The sequence below is a fragment of the Pan paniscus genome, chromosome 21 (assembly GCF_029289425.2).
Source record: "Pan paniscus chromosome 21, NHGRI_mPanPan1-v2.0_pri, whole genome shotgun sequence".
NCBI lineage: Eukaryota > Metazoa > Chordata > Mammalia > Primates > Hominidae > Pan > Pan paniscus.
In genome coordinates, this window is record NC_073270.2 from 7,854,995 (window position 1) to 7,873,943 (window position 18,949).

The window sequence follows — 18,949 nt, forward strand, 5'->3', positions numbered from 1 at the left end:
ATTGTACAAATATCATGAACTATACAGGGAGTGTAAGATTAAAGGAGAATAGCTGAGTGTGGTGGCTTGTGCCAGTAATTCCAGCTACTCAGGAGACGGAGGCAAGAGGATCACATGAGCCCAGGCATTTGAGACCAGCCTGGGCAACATAGTGAGACCCCATCTCTACAAAAATAAAATTAGAAAACATAGCTGGCCATGGTAGCATGCACCTGTATTTCCAGCTACTCAGGAGGCTGAGGTGAGAGGATCGCTTGAGCATAGCAGTTCAAGGCTGCAATGAGCTGTGACCACACCACTGCACTCCAGCCTGGATGACAGAGAAAGACTGTCTCTTAAAAAATATAAAGGAGAGGCCGGGCGCGGTGGCTCAGGCCTGTAATCCCAGCACTTTGGGAGGCTGAGGCGGGTGGATCACAAGGTCAAGAGATCGAGATCATTCTGGCTAACACTGTGAAACCCCATCTCTATTAAAAATACAAAAAATTAGCTGGGCACGGTGGTGGGTGCCTGTAGTCCCAGCCACTCGGGAGGCTGAGGCAGGAGAATGGCGTGAACCCGGGAGGCGGAGCTTGCAGTGAGCCGAGATTGCGCCACTGCACTCCAGCCTGGGCGACAGAGCAAGACTCTGTCTCAAAAATAAAACAAAACAAAATAAAAGAAAAGAGAATATCTGAAGGCATAATGATAATGCCTGTCATTCTTTTGGGTGCCTCCTATGTTTCAGGTACTGTGCTAACGAACCTCAGTGATATTAAACACTGTGGTCAAATTCCCACATTCTGGTAAAAGCCAGAGAAAAGACATCTACCTGAGGATGTCTTGTGTCAAAGCTTGGGCTCTGGCTTCACTACGTTGTAGGAAGTTTAATTTAGACAATAAGGATGAGTTGGCAGCTTACTAATGGCAGGTATGTCTTCTCAATTCTAGAAAATGCTGCATTGATAAAGAAAACCATGTTCCAGTCTTGCTTTAAAGCAGGAGGTTGAACTAGGTGAAGAGAGACTGGTTAAAGAATACAACTAAGGAATCAGCTGGTACAATGATGCAAAGTACAGGACCTTGTGAGGCTCCCCTGGGAGTTTTCTGTCTTGCACTATGGGTAAAACAATTGTCCTGACAATTCATTATGAGGAGTTAATGTAACATGCATGAAAAGATTTTTCATATAGCACGTAGCTGAGGGAGCACAGTTGTTATAAAGTTCAATTCAAAAACAAAAACCAGACTAGCTCTCTGTCCTGGTGATTCTATTACCAACCTGTCTAAAACAGAGGCTGAATTTGGTAATCTCTTGAAATCACTTGTGACCCTTCACTTCTCGGGTTGTTTTGATTTGGGGGCTTTTCTAGCCACTTGAAGAAAATATCTTTTAAAGGGTCATACTGTCCCCAGTTTTGTTTGAGTTCCAACAGTGAGTACTAGGCTGCCTAAATGATCACAGCTGGGCAGTAAAAATTCCTGAGAAAGCAGAAACATTAAGTTTCAAATTCCACTTGAATTAATGTATCTGGAGGTAAGGTTTTATAGTTAAAATATTTGGATGGAAAACACAATTTTTTTAAATCTTTCCTTTGAATCAAGGTAACATCACATTGAGGGTTGAGCATAAAGTAGCTGGAGGCAGTAACGTAGTCCACCCCCTCTCAAGAAAATGAAACCAGTGAAAAATGTCTTCTTAGGTTTTGTTATGTCTCTGTTTGACTATCTAACAGTTTACGAGTGATAATGTGGATGATGGCTGTGATAATATCTTTAACACAGTTAATATAAGAATATGATTCTGTTTATAAGGCACTTTTCAAACAAGGTAAGCACAACTTGAAAGTAATTGCATGGGAGGGCTGATTCCAGACACGTGGAGGCACGATTCTTAACTCTAATTTGAGCCTGGAGACAATTAGATTTAAAGCAACCAGGAAAAGTGCCCACTTTTCCTGGGTTGTGAAGGGGAAAGAAAACTTGATATATTTTTGTGAATCTCCTCCTCCTCTTCTACTCTTAGGATGGGAGGGTAGCTTCATTGCTAGGGAAGGTTCTGTGCAAACACACAATATTGGGAATAATCAAAAGCCCAGAAAACTGAGTCAGGTACCTGCCTCTGGCAAAATTCTGAGTGAATAGATGGGTGCCCTGAGTGGTAGCAAGCAAGTGATCTGTCAGAACATGAAATGAGAGGAATTTCGAAGTTATGGCCTTGCCCAGAGAATATTATGCCTCCCACTTCTGAAGGTTTCAGTCTAAGAACCCAGAAAAAGAACACTGTTTTACTCCTGAGAGATCTGCTCAGAGTAACGTGGGTCAGAAGAACTATTTTGAGTTTCATAGTCAGAGTGGCATGACCCAGCCAAGTTATTATTTTTGTGACTCTTGCAACTCATTGCCCTCTTCTTTCATTTTTTTTTTTAATTTGAGGAAATAAAGGTGATGAGTTGAATCAGTGGTTTTAAAATTGTGAGCCTTGGAGCTCTTGTAGTCCTTAGAAACCTCAGATGATCTCAACAACCGCTAAAGTCCATCACCGGTTTGGCAGACAAGTAGGGCAAGCAGGAAGAACTCTGTTCTCTCCCCTTCCAATTCACTGCATACAGGACTTAAAACCTAGACGATGGGTTGATAAGTGCAGCAAACTACCGTGGCACATGTATACCTATGTAACCTACACATTCTGCACTTGTATCCTGGAACTTAAAGTTTAAACAAAAAGAATATTTTCCTAAGTTTAGGTTTGGGTGTACGACTCTGAACGACAACTTCTGTACTTACCTTTTTTACTAGTCAGCGTACTTGACCTTAAAGCTTGCTCCTCTCTAATTCCACCATCCTGGGTGATCCTGAGCACCAGAACAAGGTTCAGAGTTTAGTCATTCTCAGAAGAAACACAATTCAGCATTATAAGTATCACCTTAGGCCTTAGGAATATAAAGAACAAAAGATGATCCCTGCCCTCAAGGCTTTTATGGTTGAATGAGGAAAATACGGGCAAACCTATCATTATACTGCAACAAGGTGATTGATTAAAGGGAGGCCAATGTCAAGGAGACAGGGAATGTAGAGGGTGGATTGCTTAATCCAGCTGAGAGAGTGAGATGAAGCTTCAAAGAGAAGGAGGGCTTTGACAGTTTAAAAGAGGATGTATGGCCAGGCACGGTGGCTCACACCTGTAATCCCAGGACTTTGGGAGGCCAAGGCGGGCGGGATCACGAGGTCAGGAGATCGAGACCATCCTGGCTAACACAGTGAAACCCCGTCTCTACTAAAAATACAAAAAAATTAGCCGGGCGTGGTGGTGGGCGTCTGTAGTCCCAGCTACTCGGGAGGCTGAGGCAGGAGAATGGCGTGAACCCGGGAGGCGGAGCTTGCAGTGAGCCGAGATGGTGCCACTGCACTCCAGCCTGGGAGACAGAGCGAGACTCCGTCTCAAAAAAAAAAAAAAAAAAAAAAAAAAAAAGCGGATGTATGATTTTAAAATATAATTCAGATCGTGTGAGTCCTCTGCTTGAAATACTCCAAGGGCTTTCCCATTGGATACAGAATGAAATCCAAGTCCTCGTGTAGTTAGAAGGTGGATGTGATGTGGCCTGCTGCCTTTCTCAGACATCTGCTTCATCCTTTTTGGCTCCTCCATTCTCATTATCCTCTCCTCTTCATCCCTCAACAATCTATTCTCACGTTCAGCTTGTGGCTTTTATTTTTGCCATTCCCTTTGGCTGAAATGCTTTTCCCCCAGTCTTCAGTGATGTGTCTTCCTAATCACTCTGGAGTCAGAATAAATGCAGTAGCCACTTAAATATTTCCAGTTTTCCTTCTTCTGGATACAAGGGAGGGATCAGAACTTGCCTGCCCTTTTTTTTTTTTTTTTTTTTTTTGAGACAGAGTCTTGTGCTGTCGCCCAGGCTGAAGTGCAGTGGCTCAATCTCGGCTCACTGCAAGCTCCACCTCCCGGGTTAACTCCATTCTCTTGCCTCAACCTCCCGAGTAGCTGGTACTACAGGCGCCCGCCACCACGCCAGGCTAATTTTTTGTATTTTTGGTAGAGACGGGGTTCACCATGTTAGCCAGGATGGTCTCGATCTCCTGAGCTCGTGATCTGCCCACCTCGGCCTCCCAAAGTGCTGGGATTACAGGCATGAGCCACCGTGCAGGCCCTTGCCTGCCTTTTGACGTTAGGGAAGACTAATCAGGTGGGTTGCTTTGGCCAATGAAATATCAATGAAAGTTACATGTGCAACTTCCTGGCAGAAGCATTTCCTTTCCAGTGGGAGGGTCTATGAAGTTTCCTTCTTCTGATATGGAGACTCTAGAAGTCTGTGCTAACATGGAAGAACAATGCTGAGCCATCACGCAGTGGATAAGTCACTGCGGAGCCTCCTGGATTCACGGACGTCTTTGCCTAAATGCGAAAGGAATGTTCATTGACCTTAGCCATTGAAGTTTTAGGGTTTGTTTGTTATTACACTATAACCTAACCTAGTCTGACTGATAAATATTCTTTTGAACTCCCAGTCTTAAAGTAGACATCCTGCTTTACTCCTGCTTTGCTACAAATTATATTTATTTTTTACATTGCACTTCCGTGAAATTATGCTGTTTGAATGTTTATTTGTGATCTGTCTTCCCCCATGAAAATATAAACATCACGAAAGCAGGTATCTTACATGTCTTGTTCCATATTTGTCGTGTGTCTGGCACAAAGTAGGCATGTTGTGCACAAATGCAGAACACAAAGTGTATCTGTGCCACATGGGACCCAGTGTCTAACCTTTGGAGAAAGAAAACATATTTAGAAAGGCAAGCATTAGAATACTCCCATCAATGGGCCCCCCAAATTAGGAAAACATGTATAAGGAACATAAGTTATTTATGTAATATTTCTCAATCTCAATTTTTTAAGTCTTAGACTGTAAAATCTAACAATACGAAAGAATATGGGGTTTATCCTAAAATATTATTGAGTATTTATTGGTAACAAAGTTAGATACAATTTTTTTGCTGAGTTTACAATGCACATTTCCAATATTATAGTGAACATCAGTGTTTTCTTGTCGTTTGTTTAAAAAGTGAGCTTTATTAAAGGTTACTACTCTATGTAGTGTGGCAGAGAGACTATGATGGTGACAGGGTCTTACATGGTTTTCCTTTAAGATCTGAGAATCAAAATGATATCTTTTATCGCCAATACATTTCTTAAAAAATGTATTGCATATAAGAACAATAAAAACACAAAAGTGGAAAAGTTGAGAAGTTCAATTGGGAAAATTATTGATTATAAATAATTTCAAAAAATAACTGGACAAACTCTAAACATAGGAGAAATTTTAAGAAGTGTTAAATTGTCTATATGACAAAGAAATGGAAATTGTGTTGAAATAATTTGTTCAAATGTTATTGAATTGCTCATTTTTCTAGAACTACAATGGCCCTTTGAAGCCTATGGAATCTGTTAACATCTTTAGTACTTCTGATGCAATACAAATGGTTTCCAATAAATAAGCTTTAGTTTATTTCTCAACAGTAAGTTTTGATTGAAGATCTTAAAGATGACATTTCCCTCTTAGGAAGCTGTGCTGGAGTTGTTAGCTTTGAACTTATCTAACTTTACAAGCTGAGCTCTTTTTAGATTTAGATAATTGTCTTGCATTTGGGTGCTCACATCCTAAGGTACTACCTCATTCCACCTATATAAGGAAATTTTGAGGCTGGGGGCAGTGGCTCATGCCTGTAATTCCCACACTTTCATAGGAGGATTGCTTGAGGCCAGGAGTTTGAGACCTGCCTGGGCAACACAGCAAGACTCCATCTCTACAAAAATTTTTAAAAATTAGCCAGACATGGTAGTGCATGTCTGTGGTCCCGGCTACTCAGGAGGCTGAGGTGGGAGGATCACTTGAACCCAGGAGTTCAAGGCAGCAGTGAGCTAGGATTGCACCACTGCACTCCAGCCTGGGCAGCAGAGCAAGACCCTGTCTCTTAAAAAAAAAGTTGACATGATTAAAACCTTATAGAATCAATACAATTAAATCACTTGCATTATTGCCCAGGAAATGCTCAATATTATCAACATGATTCTCTTAACAGGAAATTTTAGCACGAAATCTAGGATCAAGCAGGAAGTTACTTCACTTTTCATAATTGCAAGCATTGCTAAGTGAATTCCTTTGTTCCAGTACAAACTTTGGACATCTTTGGCATGTCTTTCCTTCATGTCCTCATCTCAGATGCCACAAGGAGTTGTACAACATGGCATTATTTTCAGTCCTCTGTGGTGAGCATTCAGCACTGGTTGTGTTTGCATCCACACAACAGCAATAAACTATGGGAACTATCTCTACTTGACGTATCTGATTTCTACAATAGTGGGAATTCCAATCTTTCTTTCCATCAAATGCTTAAAACACTGTTGAATGGATGAAATTATCCTCAGGCACTACGAGACATCCAACAGCATAGGGAAGGTACATGGACACATTGGACAGAAGTGGATTTCGTGTTGAACTCAAAGCCAGAGGTCAAACTCCTACTATTCTTTTGTAAAGTAGGATTCTTTATGTGATGGTGCTGTTTTCCTTTAAGATGATCTTTGCAGCACATGATAGAGAGGAGAAATCCTGCCCAAGGGAAGTTAGACTATAAGTACTTCACAAGGGAGTATCTACCCGTATATGTGGGTAATTATACAGGCTGTGCAGAGTGTAGGCAGATTATTTCATGAGAATATTGCCTTGTTTGTGAAAGCAGGAATGGATGTTCACTGAGGTAACCTGGCAACCAAAGATATAAAGTAGGGGTGCAGGGTAGTTATGGTGGCCAAAGGCATTGTCTTCTCAGACACATTTTCCCAGGCTCTGTCACCTTTTCTGGAGATGCCCCAAAGCCACTACTGAAGGGGTAGGCCTAGGCAGATATGTTCAGACCAGATGACCTTGCTTCAATGACTAACGTTATTTGGAGCAAGGGCCCATAATCCAAGCTGAGCCCCTCATATTCTCATTTTAAATTGGAACTAAGATACATAGAAAATAAGGCAGTGAATGTTAGATGCTGTCAGGTGCTATCCAGCTCCATGGGACCTCACCATTGTGGAGCGCCATGGATGGATTTCCCAAAGCTGAGTGTTTTCTCTGGTAACCAAAGACATCATTGCACATGATCATGGCAAGTCAGAAGTACCAGAAATTGATATTCCTAGGAAGAGCTCTTGAGCAATGACTTACAAAAGTTGGGATATAAACACCTCAGTTTCTTTGCCTCTTGCCTGGGATAACTCTGAGGCATGTGTTTTGTACCAATTTCCAGAGTTTCTCGGCAAGATGAAGTTCCACTTGCCCACAGAGGTTACTGGCTTGATCATACACATTGTATTTATTGCCTTCTTTTCCTGTTTTACTCCCCAACATCCTGGTCAGTATTTCCTGGGATTACCTCTCAAATAAAATGCTTGTACTCAGATTCCTGTCTCAGAATCCACTTTTAAGGAATCAAAAATTATGACAAAACAATAGGTCAGGTAGATTTAAGGTCAGTTGGGTCATAGCAACCCAAAGTGACATATGTTCAAGTTAAAGTTGTGAGGGGAAATAAAATTTGTTAAAAACCCTTGAACTAGCTTACATAACAGATAATGGAGAGGTGAGTAGAGGGTAGAGATGGGAGACCATACCATAAAAAGAGAGAGCCAACCAGTAGGCCAGAGATACTGCCTGGTAACTTTCTAGCATTTGTGTTTCGTGAGATTACAAATAGGTTTTCTTCTTGAGATAGTGTAAAGTGTATCTGCTTCTTGCTATCTAAATATCCCTGGTTGAGACAAAAGTCAATCTTCTTGAGATAGTATGAAGTGTATCTGCTTCTTGTTATCTAAATATCCCTGGTTGAGACAAAAGTCAAAAATCAACTAAGCTGGAAGTTTGAGGGTCAAAAAAAGCTATTTGTAAGGAATTGCTAGTATACAGCCCGTTGGTTGGGTGGCAGAAGAGTACAAAACACCAGTGAAGATGGCTTAATAGGGGAGGACCAAAGGCCTGACAGAATTGGCACAGGAGGTGAGAAAATTAAGCTGTGATAAGAAAAAGCATGTTTTGTCTATTAACCTGTGATATTATGGTGAAGAAGAAGCCTCAAAGTGCTTGGAAAAGAAGCACTTATTGATATTCTCCAAGCGTAAGTCAAAAGTGGACTTAAAGATGCCAAGTAAAAATCCCTGCCAGGCTCAGTGGCTCATGCCTGTAATCCCAGCACTTTGGGAGGCTGAGTGAGGAGGATCACTTGAGGCCAGAAGTTTGAGACCAGTCTGGGCAACATAGTGAGATCCCATCTCTGCAAAAAGTTTAAAAATTAGCCAGATGTGGTGCCGGTGCACCTATGGTCCCAGCTACTTGGGAACTGAGGTGGGAAGATCACTTGAGCCTGGGAGGTCGAGGCTGTAGTAAGCAGTGATAACACCACTGCACTCTAGCCTGGGCAACAGAGTGAGACCCCATCTCAAAACAAATCCTCATGCCACATGGAATCTATACTGGCTATCTTTTCATTTCTTGCCTTTCAGTTTCTACATGGAGTGGGATTGTGCAGCATTCTGAGTTCTGTTTTACTGGTTTTGTTTTTTAAACAAACACTCACATTCTCAGCCTAATGAGAAGGAACATTAAGCAGATAGAGATAGAAGCTAGGGTGGAACGGGACAAACCACTGGTCCTCCAGGGTGAAGCTGGAGCAACACTGAGTGCTAAACAAAAGTTACTAATTCAATGAGTTTCGGAAATGATTGGGAAGAAATTATTGGAGACTCTAGATTACAGCTTTTGAAAAATCAGCTATCAGTAAAAAATTAGTAGCAACCTTGGGGATTCTCATGAATCTAATCAATACTTGAATTAAATAACAAAATTGAAAGACGTTTGAGGAAAAGGATAGATAAAGGACCATGTTTTGAGAAAAGCACAGATAAATAAAAGATGGAGAACCTTCTTGGTAAAGTTCTGTAATAGATCTTTCGTAAAAAGTAAAAATTTTTTTCCTTGTTAAAACTTTTTCAAGTGCTTTGGCCTATGACATTCTCCCTCCCCCTCACACCCACACTCATTGAAATTTACTTTTTTTTTCAACGTTTGTCCAAGGACAACGTTATGTAAATTTCTCTTTAGAATACACAAATGGGATTTTAAAACTCTTCAAAGGGAATTGAATGAAAAGGGTCTCAGTAAATAGCACTATTGGTCTGTTATCAGAGGGACACAGAGAAAAAAAAAGAGAGAGACAAAGACTGTCATTAGTATCTGATGGCAGTTAGCCCAATGTCACAGCCAACCTTACCATGTCTTAAGAAGAATAAAAAACTCTTTCTTTTTTTAAATACAATTTTCATTTTGAAATAAGTATATATTCACCATGAGTTGCAAGAAAATGTACAGAGGGGTCTGCTGCACTCTTTTTCCAATATTAACATTTTGCATAACTATAGTCAATAATCAAAACCAGAAAATAGACATTTTTTCAGTTATACATGAACCCGTTTGTGTGTGTGGGTGTGTGTATGCATGAATGTGTCCTGTGCAATTTTATCATAATGTGTAGGTTTGTGTAACCACCACCACAATCCAGATACGGAAGCTACCCCTTTATAGCCATTTTCCCCTTCATTCCAAACACCTGGCAACCACTAATTTGTTCATTTCTATAATTTTACTTCAAACGTGACGTATAAATGAAATCATACAGTCTATATAACCTTTTGGTGATTAGCTGTCATCATTCAGTATAATTTTCTGGGGTCTATCTAAGTCATTGCTTGTATCAGTAGTATGTATTTTTTTAAATTGCTGAGTAGTATTTCATAGTATCTATGCATCACATTTGTATAACAATCCACCTATTGAAAGATCTCTGCGTTGTTTCCATTTTTGGCAGTTACAAACAAAGTTGCTATCAACATTCATGCATAAGCTTTTGTATAAACATACTCCTTTATTTTTTCTATAATAAATATCTAGGAGTATAATTGCTAGACTGTATGTTTAGAGAATTTTTAGTTTCATTAGAAGCTGCCAAACTATTTTTCAAAGTAACTGTGCCATCTTACATTCTCATGGGAATGTATTCCCCCTATTTGGTATGGTCATTTTTTTACTTTAGCCATTCTGATAGGTGTTTATTGATATCTTATTGGAGTTTTAATTTTTATTTACCTAATGACTAATGTTGAACATTCTTTCCATCCACGTATTTGCTATCTGTATATCCTTTTAGGTAAAATGTCTTTTCATGTCTTCTGCCCATTTTTAAATTGGATTGTTTATTTTAAAATACTTTTGAGAACTTTTTATTTATAATTTCACCATTATTTATGTCTATTTTCCTCCTTTATTTTAAGATCAACCACCCTGTAAAATGAGCAAGTATTTCTGTCCTTATTTACAGATGAACAGATTGAGCCCCAATATACCTTCTTTATACACCTAAGAATTGTGATAAAATCAAGGGTTTAGAAAGGTACCTATGCTTGCCTATTGAGTTCATTCAAGTTCTAGTGTTTCACTAAGAAATAAGTATCTAGAATTCATTGGATGTGCTAGATTGAAAAGTAAATGACTAGAATAACAATAAAGTTAAGAAAAACCATCAACATCATACGGGATATCTCTTATAAAAATTCATAGATATGTAAGAATATATTCTGGAAAATGCCACTTAACAGAGATATAATCCAGCTTTATTTTTAGTTATTGATGTGATATTTGAATGAATTTATAACAAGGAATGTTAGGTTTTCTCTTTAACTTGAATGTGCTTTTTTATTTTTATAGAAAAATTCTATCAGGATAACTGAACTTTCTACATATTTCTTCCTTTAGTTTGAATGCTATACAGTTATTTTATTTTGCTGTGGTTACTTTTATATTTTAAACATGGTTTATTTATGTGACAAAATCTAGTGTCGACCAACATCTCAATCCTCCTGCAAATCAATATGAGGTACTATAAAAATGGCTAATCAAGTAACTTCCATCTTTCACGCTTTCGTTTTTTAGTTTATCCTTGATTTCAAGTGAAACAAGTTAGTAAACATACAGTAATTGTTATATACATTGCTGTATATTAACCACTTTGAATCTTTTTAAAATTTTTACATCACTTTGCATCTTGACCCTATTACTTTTTATCTGAGTTCATGTTTCTTTTTTATTTCTAGAGTTTTCATTTAGTCCTTTTAAAAGTATGTGTTCTTTATTCATACAATCGCTGTTTTTTCAATATATTTATTTCTACTTTTAGCTCTTTAAACATTTAAAATACGTTTCTTTTGTAGACTTCTAGAGTGTTTTATAATTTCTTTTTTTTTTTTTTTTTTTTTGAGACAGAGTCTCGCTCTGTCACGCAGGCTGGAGTGCAGTGGCGCGATCTCGGCTCACTGCAACCTCCACCTTCCAGGTAAGCAATTCTCCTGCCTCAGCCTCCCAAGTAGCTGGGATTACAGGCACCCACCACCACGCCCAGCTAATTTTTTTGTGTATTTTTAGTAGAGATGGGGTTTCGCCATGTTGGCCAGGCTGGTCTCAAACTCCTGACCTCAGGTGATCCACCTGCCTCGGCCTCCCAAAGTGCTGGGATTACAGGTGTGAGCCACTGTGCCTGGCCAAGTGTTTTATAATTTCTTATTTTTCGGATGCTGATTTTCCTATTGGTTACTTCTAGTGATACTCCCAGTTACTACCAATGATGGTGAGTTTCCTTTTACAATTTGTAGTTTTTAATAGCAAGCTCCTCTTTGATAGGGACTTGGGTTGTGGATGTGTCTGTACATCAGCCAGTGTCATAATAGCTTCATGGTTTGGACCAATATCCTGGAATAGCATTTTCCTAAGTTGCTTGGGATACAAATTCACATCTTATACTTACACATTATCTAGACTAGTTCTAGTGTGAATTTGAGCCTTGATTTTTACTAAGAGATCAAGATAGATTTTTTTTAAAAAATACCATTTTTCTAGGCCAGCAGATAGAATTTTCAGTACTCCTTTCACTTAAAAAATAATTAATAAATATCATTTATTATGGTATGCTTAAAAGGGCAGATATGGAGCTAATTTATGGATCCTTTGATTAATACCTTGTAGTTTTATAACATTGATTTAGTATGTGGTAAGCTCAAGGCCAGAGACAAAAATTTTGTTTTCTTTGCATAGAAATAATCATCACCAATTAAGGACATATTATGTGGAAGATATTATTCTGGGCACATTAAATACATTGCTGCTTACCTTTATATCACATACTCAAGCTGGTTATTATTCTTTCATTTAACGTTTAAACAAAAACCCAAATAGGACATATACCATGGCTATGTTCACATACTTTGCTCACTTCTCACTGAAAAGAGACTAAGATTTTGTAAAACGTTATATTTTTAAAAAATGATTCCCCATTCAAAAAACATAGGAAACGTTGAAAGCACTATTATTTACTTGATCTTCTGAGTTCTGATCTTCTCTCTCATAGATACGCAATAATCTCCGGCACATTCAATGTACCAACCCAGAGTTTCTAATTTTTTTTAATGTAACACCTATAATATCCCCTGAAACTCTAAAGCTAGCAATTAGAATAACTCATTTTTGGAAATTCTGTGGGTTTTTTTCTCCATTCTTTCTCAAAATTCTGTGATATTGAAAGGGCAGGCTGATATTAAATTTAAAAAAAATGTAAAACTGAGGGTAAGAAACTTGTGAGACAATGGCAGTCTTTGAATGAAATCCCAGGACTCCAGAGAGCTAGCTTGGAGCTACCTCTGCTTCTTAATGCTTAGCAGTAATATTTATTGAGCGTATAATACACATAAATAAACTTTTTTAAAAATGGCCAACTGAAATTTTCTTGCATATTGTGAGAATTTAGGGTAGTAGTGGGGAATTACAAATCAAAGTTTCAAGACATTGCAGTGAGTTTTCTTTCTAAATATGGCCCCCACAATATCTCCCATCCTACATGGTATTCTTTCTTTCTTTCTTTCTTTCTTTCTTTCTTTCTTTCTTTTTTTTTTTTTTTTTGAAACAGATCTTGCTCTGTTGCCCAGGCTGGAGTGCAGTGGCACAACCTTGGCTCGCTGCAACCTCCACCTCCCAGGTTCAAGCAATTCTCTTGCCTCGGCCTCCCGAGTAGCTGGGATTATAGACATGTACCACCATGCCTGGCTAATTTTTGTATTTTTAGTAGAGATGGGGTTTCACCATGTTGTATAAAACAAGAATATTAAGCCTGGCTAATTTTTTGTATTTTAGCAGAGATGGGGTTTCATCGTGTTGCCCAGGCTAGTCTCGAATTCCTGACCTCAGGTGATCCACTTGGCTTGGTCTCCCAAAGTGCTGGGATTACAGGAGTGAGCTACCGTGCTCGGCCTACACACTATTCTTATAATGTAACTTCAATACTTTTCCTATTGAGCAGTGAGGTCAATGTTTCCTCCCCTTGAATCTGGGTGCACGTGAGTGTGGCAGAAGTGATGACCTGTGGCTTCTAAGGCTAAGTCATGAAAGGTGGTATGAATTCTGCCTGTTGCCATCGAGGTGCTTGCTCTCAGACCCCAGCAGCCATGCAGTAAGGAATTCCAGGCCATGTGGAGAGGCCATTTGTAGATTTCTGGCCAATATCTCCCAGCTGGCAGCTAGCATCAATCGCCAAACATATGAGCAAAGTATCCTTGGGGATGATGTCAGTCCCAGCCGCCATCTGACTGCAACTGCATGAGGTACCCTGAGCAAGAACTGCCTACTGAGAATAGTCAACCTCCAGAACTGTGAGATAATAATAAAAGCATTGGTATTGTTTTCTACTACTAGGTTTGGGATAGTTTGTTACACAGCAGTAGATAACTAATACAGAGATCAAAATGGTAACTAATACAGAGATCAATACAAAGGTTTGCGTAGACCGATGGAGAAAGTACTCTAGTAGGTGCATTTAGTACCTTGAGAAATAGAGAAGACATAAATAGATTACAGTGAAATAAGAGGCAGTTGGAAACATTTCCCTTTCATTCTAAAAATGACACATGTTCAGCATAGAAGACATGAAAAATTCAGGGACGTACGCAAAGGAATTTTCTTAAACTTTAAATTAGGACAATATTATAGGTATTAGTTTGTAATGTGTTTTTCTCACTTATAATTTATCTAGTTTTCAATAATTTCTCACCATATGTTTAATGTTTTTAAACATATGGTGAGAAATTATTGTTTTTAAACATATTGTAAGAAATTATTAATGTTTTTAAACATATTGAAGAAATTACTGAAAACTAGAGAAATTATAAGTGAGAAAATTATATTACAAACTAATACCTATTAAGGTATTCATGTTGAAAACAGGAAGAAACAAACATGTTGTGAGAAATTATTAAAAACTTATAACTTAGTTGTCATGCTATGGCAATTTCATGCTTAATATTCTTGTTTTATAGACTTATTCTTTCAACAAACATTTTCTAAGCCCTTTCCATAGGGAAGGTGAGAATGGACACTAAGCATGTAGGGCTTGAATTTGCTCCTTGTCATCATGGAGATTTTAGCTCCTGGAAGAAATTGGGCATTAAACAGTCAAATGAAACCATAAATATGCAATTACAATGAAGAAAAAATATTGTGAAGTGAGTGCACTACATGCTAGGTTGGATAAAGAAAGAGGAAGGCAGAGTGCTAGAAAACAGACGTGAAGGATAAGAACGAATAGCTCTATGAAGTGATGGGGCTCAGAATTTGAGGAAGAGGTAATTGGATTTGTGAAGGCTCTCAAATAGGTCAGTTAAATGGATAGAAGTAAGTGTGCAGAGTAGTAGGATGAGGGAAGAAGGGTCGGCAGGGACCAATTAACAAATCCTCTCTAGTTGGATATTTAGGGTGTTTCTAGTTAACCACAACTATAAACAATGCTGCAGTGAACATTATTATATGTATGTTATACATATATATATATGCATATATATGTGTTTTTTTTTTTCATTTCGTGTGTGTTTTTCATTTGTTTTATTTTTTTGAGATGGAGTCTGGCTCTGTCGCCCAGGCTAGGGTGCAGTGACACAGTCTCGGATCACTGCAACCTCTGCCTCCTGGGTACAAGCGATTATCCTGCCTCAGCCTCCCAAGTAGCTGGGATTACAGGTGCCCACCACCATGCCCAGCTAATTTTTGTAGTTTTAGTAGAGACCAGGTTTCACTATGTTGGCCAGGCTGGTCTTGAACTCCTGACATCAAGTGATCCGCCTGCCTCGGCCTCCCAAAGTGCTGGGATTACAGGCTTGAGCCACCGTGCCTGGCCTGCTATGTATGTATCTTCTGCATATCTCTTATTTTTATAGAATAAATTATCTCAAGTAAAATAGATGGGCCAGAGTTTGCCCTTTTTAAGGTTGTGATACACAGGGTCCTACATAACTGTTATCCAGATTTAGCTTTAGCCCTTCTTCCTTCCCTAGCTCCCTCCCTCTTTCCCTCTCTTCCTTCTTTCTTGTTTTTCCTTCCTTTCTCTTTTCTCTTTCTTCCTCTTCCTCCTCTCCATCTTTATTTCATCTTTTTCATTATTTTAATATGAAAATATTTCACATTTTAATCGGAAGGTTAAATTTAATAAATGTAATAGGAAGAAATTAGCTTTGTTTTGCAGACGTGACAATATTGGTATCCTTAAAGTTTCCTTCTTTAAAATACCAGTCCCATATTGAACGTATATGAAATGTGTCTACTGATGTCCTTGACCCTTTCTCTTACATTTCTTTATTTTCACTTTTATTTCTCCTGATTTATTTCCCATTGACAATGAAGCGTGGGTACCTTTGAAAACAGACATCTTGGGGACCTTGGTGGTTGTATGTCTTCAACGGCCCATACATGGTCTTGGATTGTGCTATTTTAACTGATCCCTAGAGGCTAATGGTTTTCTAAGCCACACACACATTTTTGGAAGATCACTGGACAATCCTGCCTGTGCATAAAATATATAAAGGCATCTTAGAGACCCCACAAGAATATTTACTAAAACCCCAGACAGACACATTTCAAGGAGATGGGAGCGAGGAACAGGAGGTTTTAGAATTACTATTGACCTGTACGTATGTTTGCAAAATTGTCTGCTATCTGCCTAAGCTTCCCGTCAAACAAATAATTGCCTTCCACAATGAAGGGGCTAAACATATTCACATTGGGAGTGTTTGCAGGCGAAACAAGCAATCCTTGGAAGGGAAAAGACAAACTTAGAGACTGTTTGCTGAAATGTTTGGGAAGCATTTGCCATTGTAGGCAAATTCAGTGTCTGACCTGTATTACTGATTCTTGTGAGCAAATTTGGGAGGGGTAGAGGGTTTTATATCTAAGTCAGAGAAAGATTTGTGGTCTGTTGGGTGCTGCATACATGGAACAGATTCCTTCAAAATTATTTAATTCTGGGTAGTTTTTCTTCTTTAAATAAACAAAGGAGTTCTATGTCAATGTGAAAACACCTATGTTTGCTATGATGATAGAGTGAGATTCACTAATAGTGTTTTCATTTGATAAAAAGTTGATGTAATTCTTAGGACAGGAGTGAAAAAGCTTAAGATATATGATGACCTGTTCTTTACTTAAAATTTAGCCCAGTGATAAATCGTGTGGGTCTGTACTGTCCCAGGCCTAATACAGGATTAGAAATTGGGGACCTGTCCTCAAGACACTTTACTGCCATCTGCCGGAAAATCTTCATACTAAAACTACAAATCACTGGTGATCATGCCACGGAAGGCGCCCTCTATGGTTGTGCAAGGTATAACTTGCATGATCACACAATGACCCTCTAGGGGATATTACCAGGCATAATTAAAACATCTGGTAGAGGTTGACACTTCAGACATAGTCAGTGACCTTAAGGCTTTCTATTAGAATGAATTTTGAACTGAGAGGTTTGGATTTCCCCACTGATCCAGGCTGTAGGTAACATTATTCCATTTTGTGAGGTGCTGATGATTTGAGATGAATTGCACACAGTTTTTCCATATTCAAATATTGACTTATACGAAAGTTGCTGTGGGAAAGCGAAAAGGATCATGGAGGGTTGGGGTGGGGGTCGTCTTTGTCAACACCCCTGCAGAAATCTTGGTTTGTGCTGGCCAACATCTGTGCTAATATATAAACTGGAGTTGTTGGCAGCAGGATGGGAAATCTCCAGGAAGACAGCTCTGCTAACCTTTTTATTTTCCTTTATTAAATGCTAGGCTGGAGGTAACCATGTAGATCTGAAAATGCAGCCTGGTTTAATTAGCCAGGACTTTCAGGAAGACAAGTAACAAATGACAACTTAATTAAACACAATTAAAACATTTTAGAACTTCTTGAGGCCTCTTTCAATAGGGCAGTGATTGCAGCATGAGAGGAGGCCATGGAAAGAAAGGCAAGGTGCTTTCATTTTCCTTTTCCTTACCTTTTTGGTCACAGCTCCTTTTTTCTCTTCACTATTAGAAATGCAGCTGGATCCTATTTATAATCCATTTTCACATTTGTTTGAATTAAAATCCCAGATTGTTGTGCTTTCAAGGTTGAATGTGCATGGCAGCCAACATTTATCCAGCCATTTCAGGAGTTACTGGGTAACTGGGCTCCAGGAAGGGAAACCACACCATGCATTTGAGCCACAGGGAGGAGAGAGAGAAAACAGACTCACACCTAAAACCTCTGACATCACTGTTGTTTGGAGAGAGATTGTTCTGCTCTGAACATGTGCTCCCTACTTAAGACTCTAATTACTCTAAATTACTTAAATGGGCCCTAATACCTACGTTTTATTATTTGATATTAAAGAACAAACCATTTTATGAAGAAATTCATAAAGCAATCAAAATATTGGCAACCCATTCTCCCAGTAGAAAGCCTGGACTTGGAAATACCTATGCTTTCTACCCTACCACCTGAATTCTAATCTGAGAGCTGCCGTGTGCTCTCCCCCAGCCTTTTCCAGTATCCTGTTTATGTCTAAATCCAATAGTCCAGCCATGCCAGCTTGTTACCACATGGAAAACTCCACTGCTCAGAGAAAGTTATGAATCCCTATATTCTTTATGCTTTAAGATTCACTATGACATCTCAAAGTAATTGGCCAGGTAAACCTACCAGATGGTTTTTGGGGGATGAGGAATAGACTAATAATTTCCACTAGCATAATATTGTTATTATAAAGATTTAACGACTTCACTGATGTGGTGTCCTGTCCTGGTGGAAAGTTTATGAGCCAGAAATAAAATAATACTTATGGGTACCCATGAGGCTATTTGAAAGAAGTAGTAGAGAGGTTAATGAGATCTCAGGTCCCTAAGGCTCCTAACAGAATGTTCCTATTTGAGCTGAGCTAAGTGATATGAGAAGCACAAGGCAGGCTGCACAGGGGGCAAGGGAAGCTCAATGCCAGCCGTGCGTCTGCTGCAACATTGCAAATTGGAATGAGGGCTCTGATCTGGTTTTGGACTGCCTGGATTTCATTCCTGGCCCCATTGTGCACTGGTGTGAAAACCTTGGGCTTGTTACTTAAGCAATTTGTGCTGCAGGTTTTCATCTGCAAAATGGATCTAATAGCAGTATGTAATCAGTGGTTGTCTTGAGGAATGAGGCGATCTTCACAAAAGTCTTAGGGCAGTACCAAAGACATAGTAAACATGTACTGCATATTCACCGTTATTATTTTTACTAGTCGCAAATCATCAGCCTGTGCTGAACCTTAATTTCCTAATCAGTCAAGTCAAAGAGGTTGGCCTAATTCTGAAATTCTGTGATTCTATAAGCCAGAATCCTGATATAATTAAAAACTATTCTGTTTTGAAATTTGAATGTGGGCTCTGTTCTTTGCGACCCATCACCAGACTTTGGAAACAAAGTGTATTGTACAACAAGTGTTAACTATTAGAATCAGAGTTCTGGGGAAGGGCCGTTGAGAGAGGAAGAGG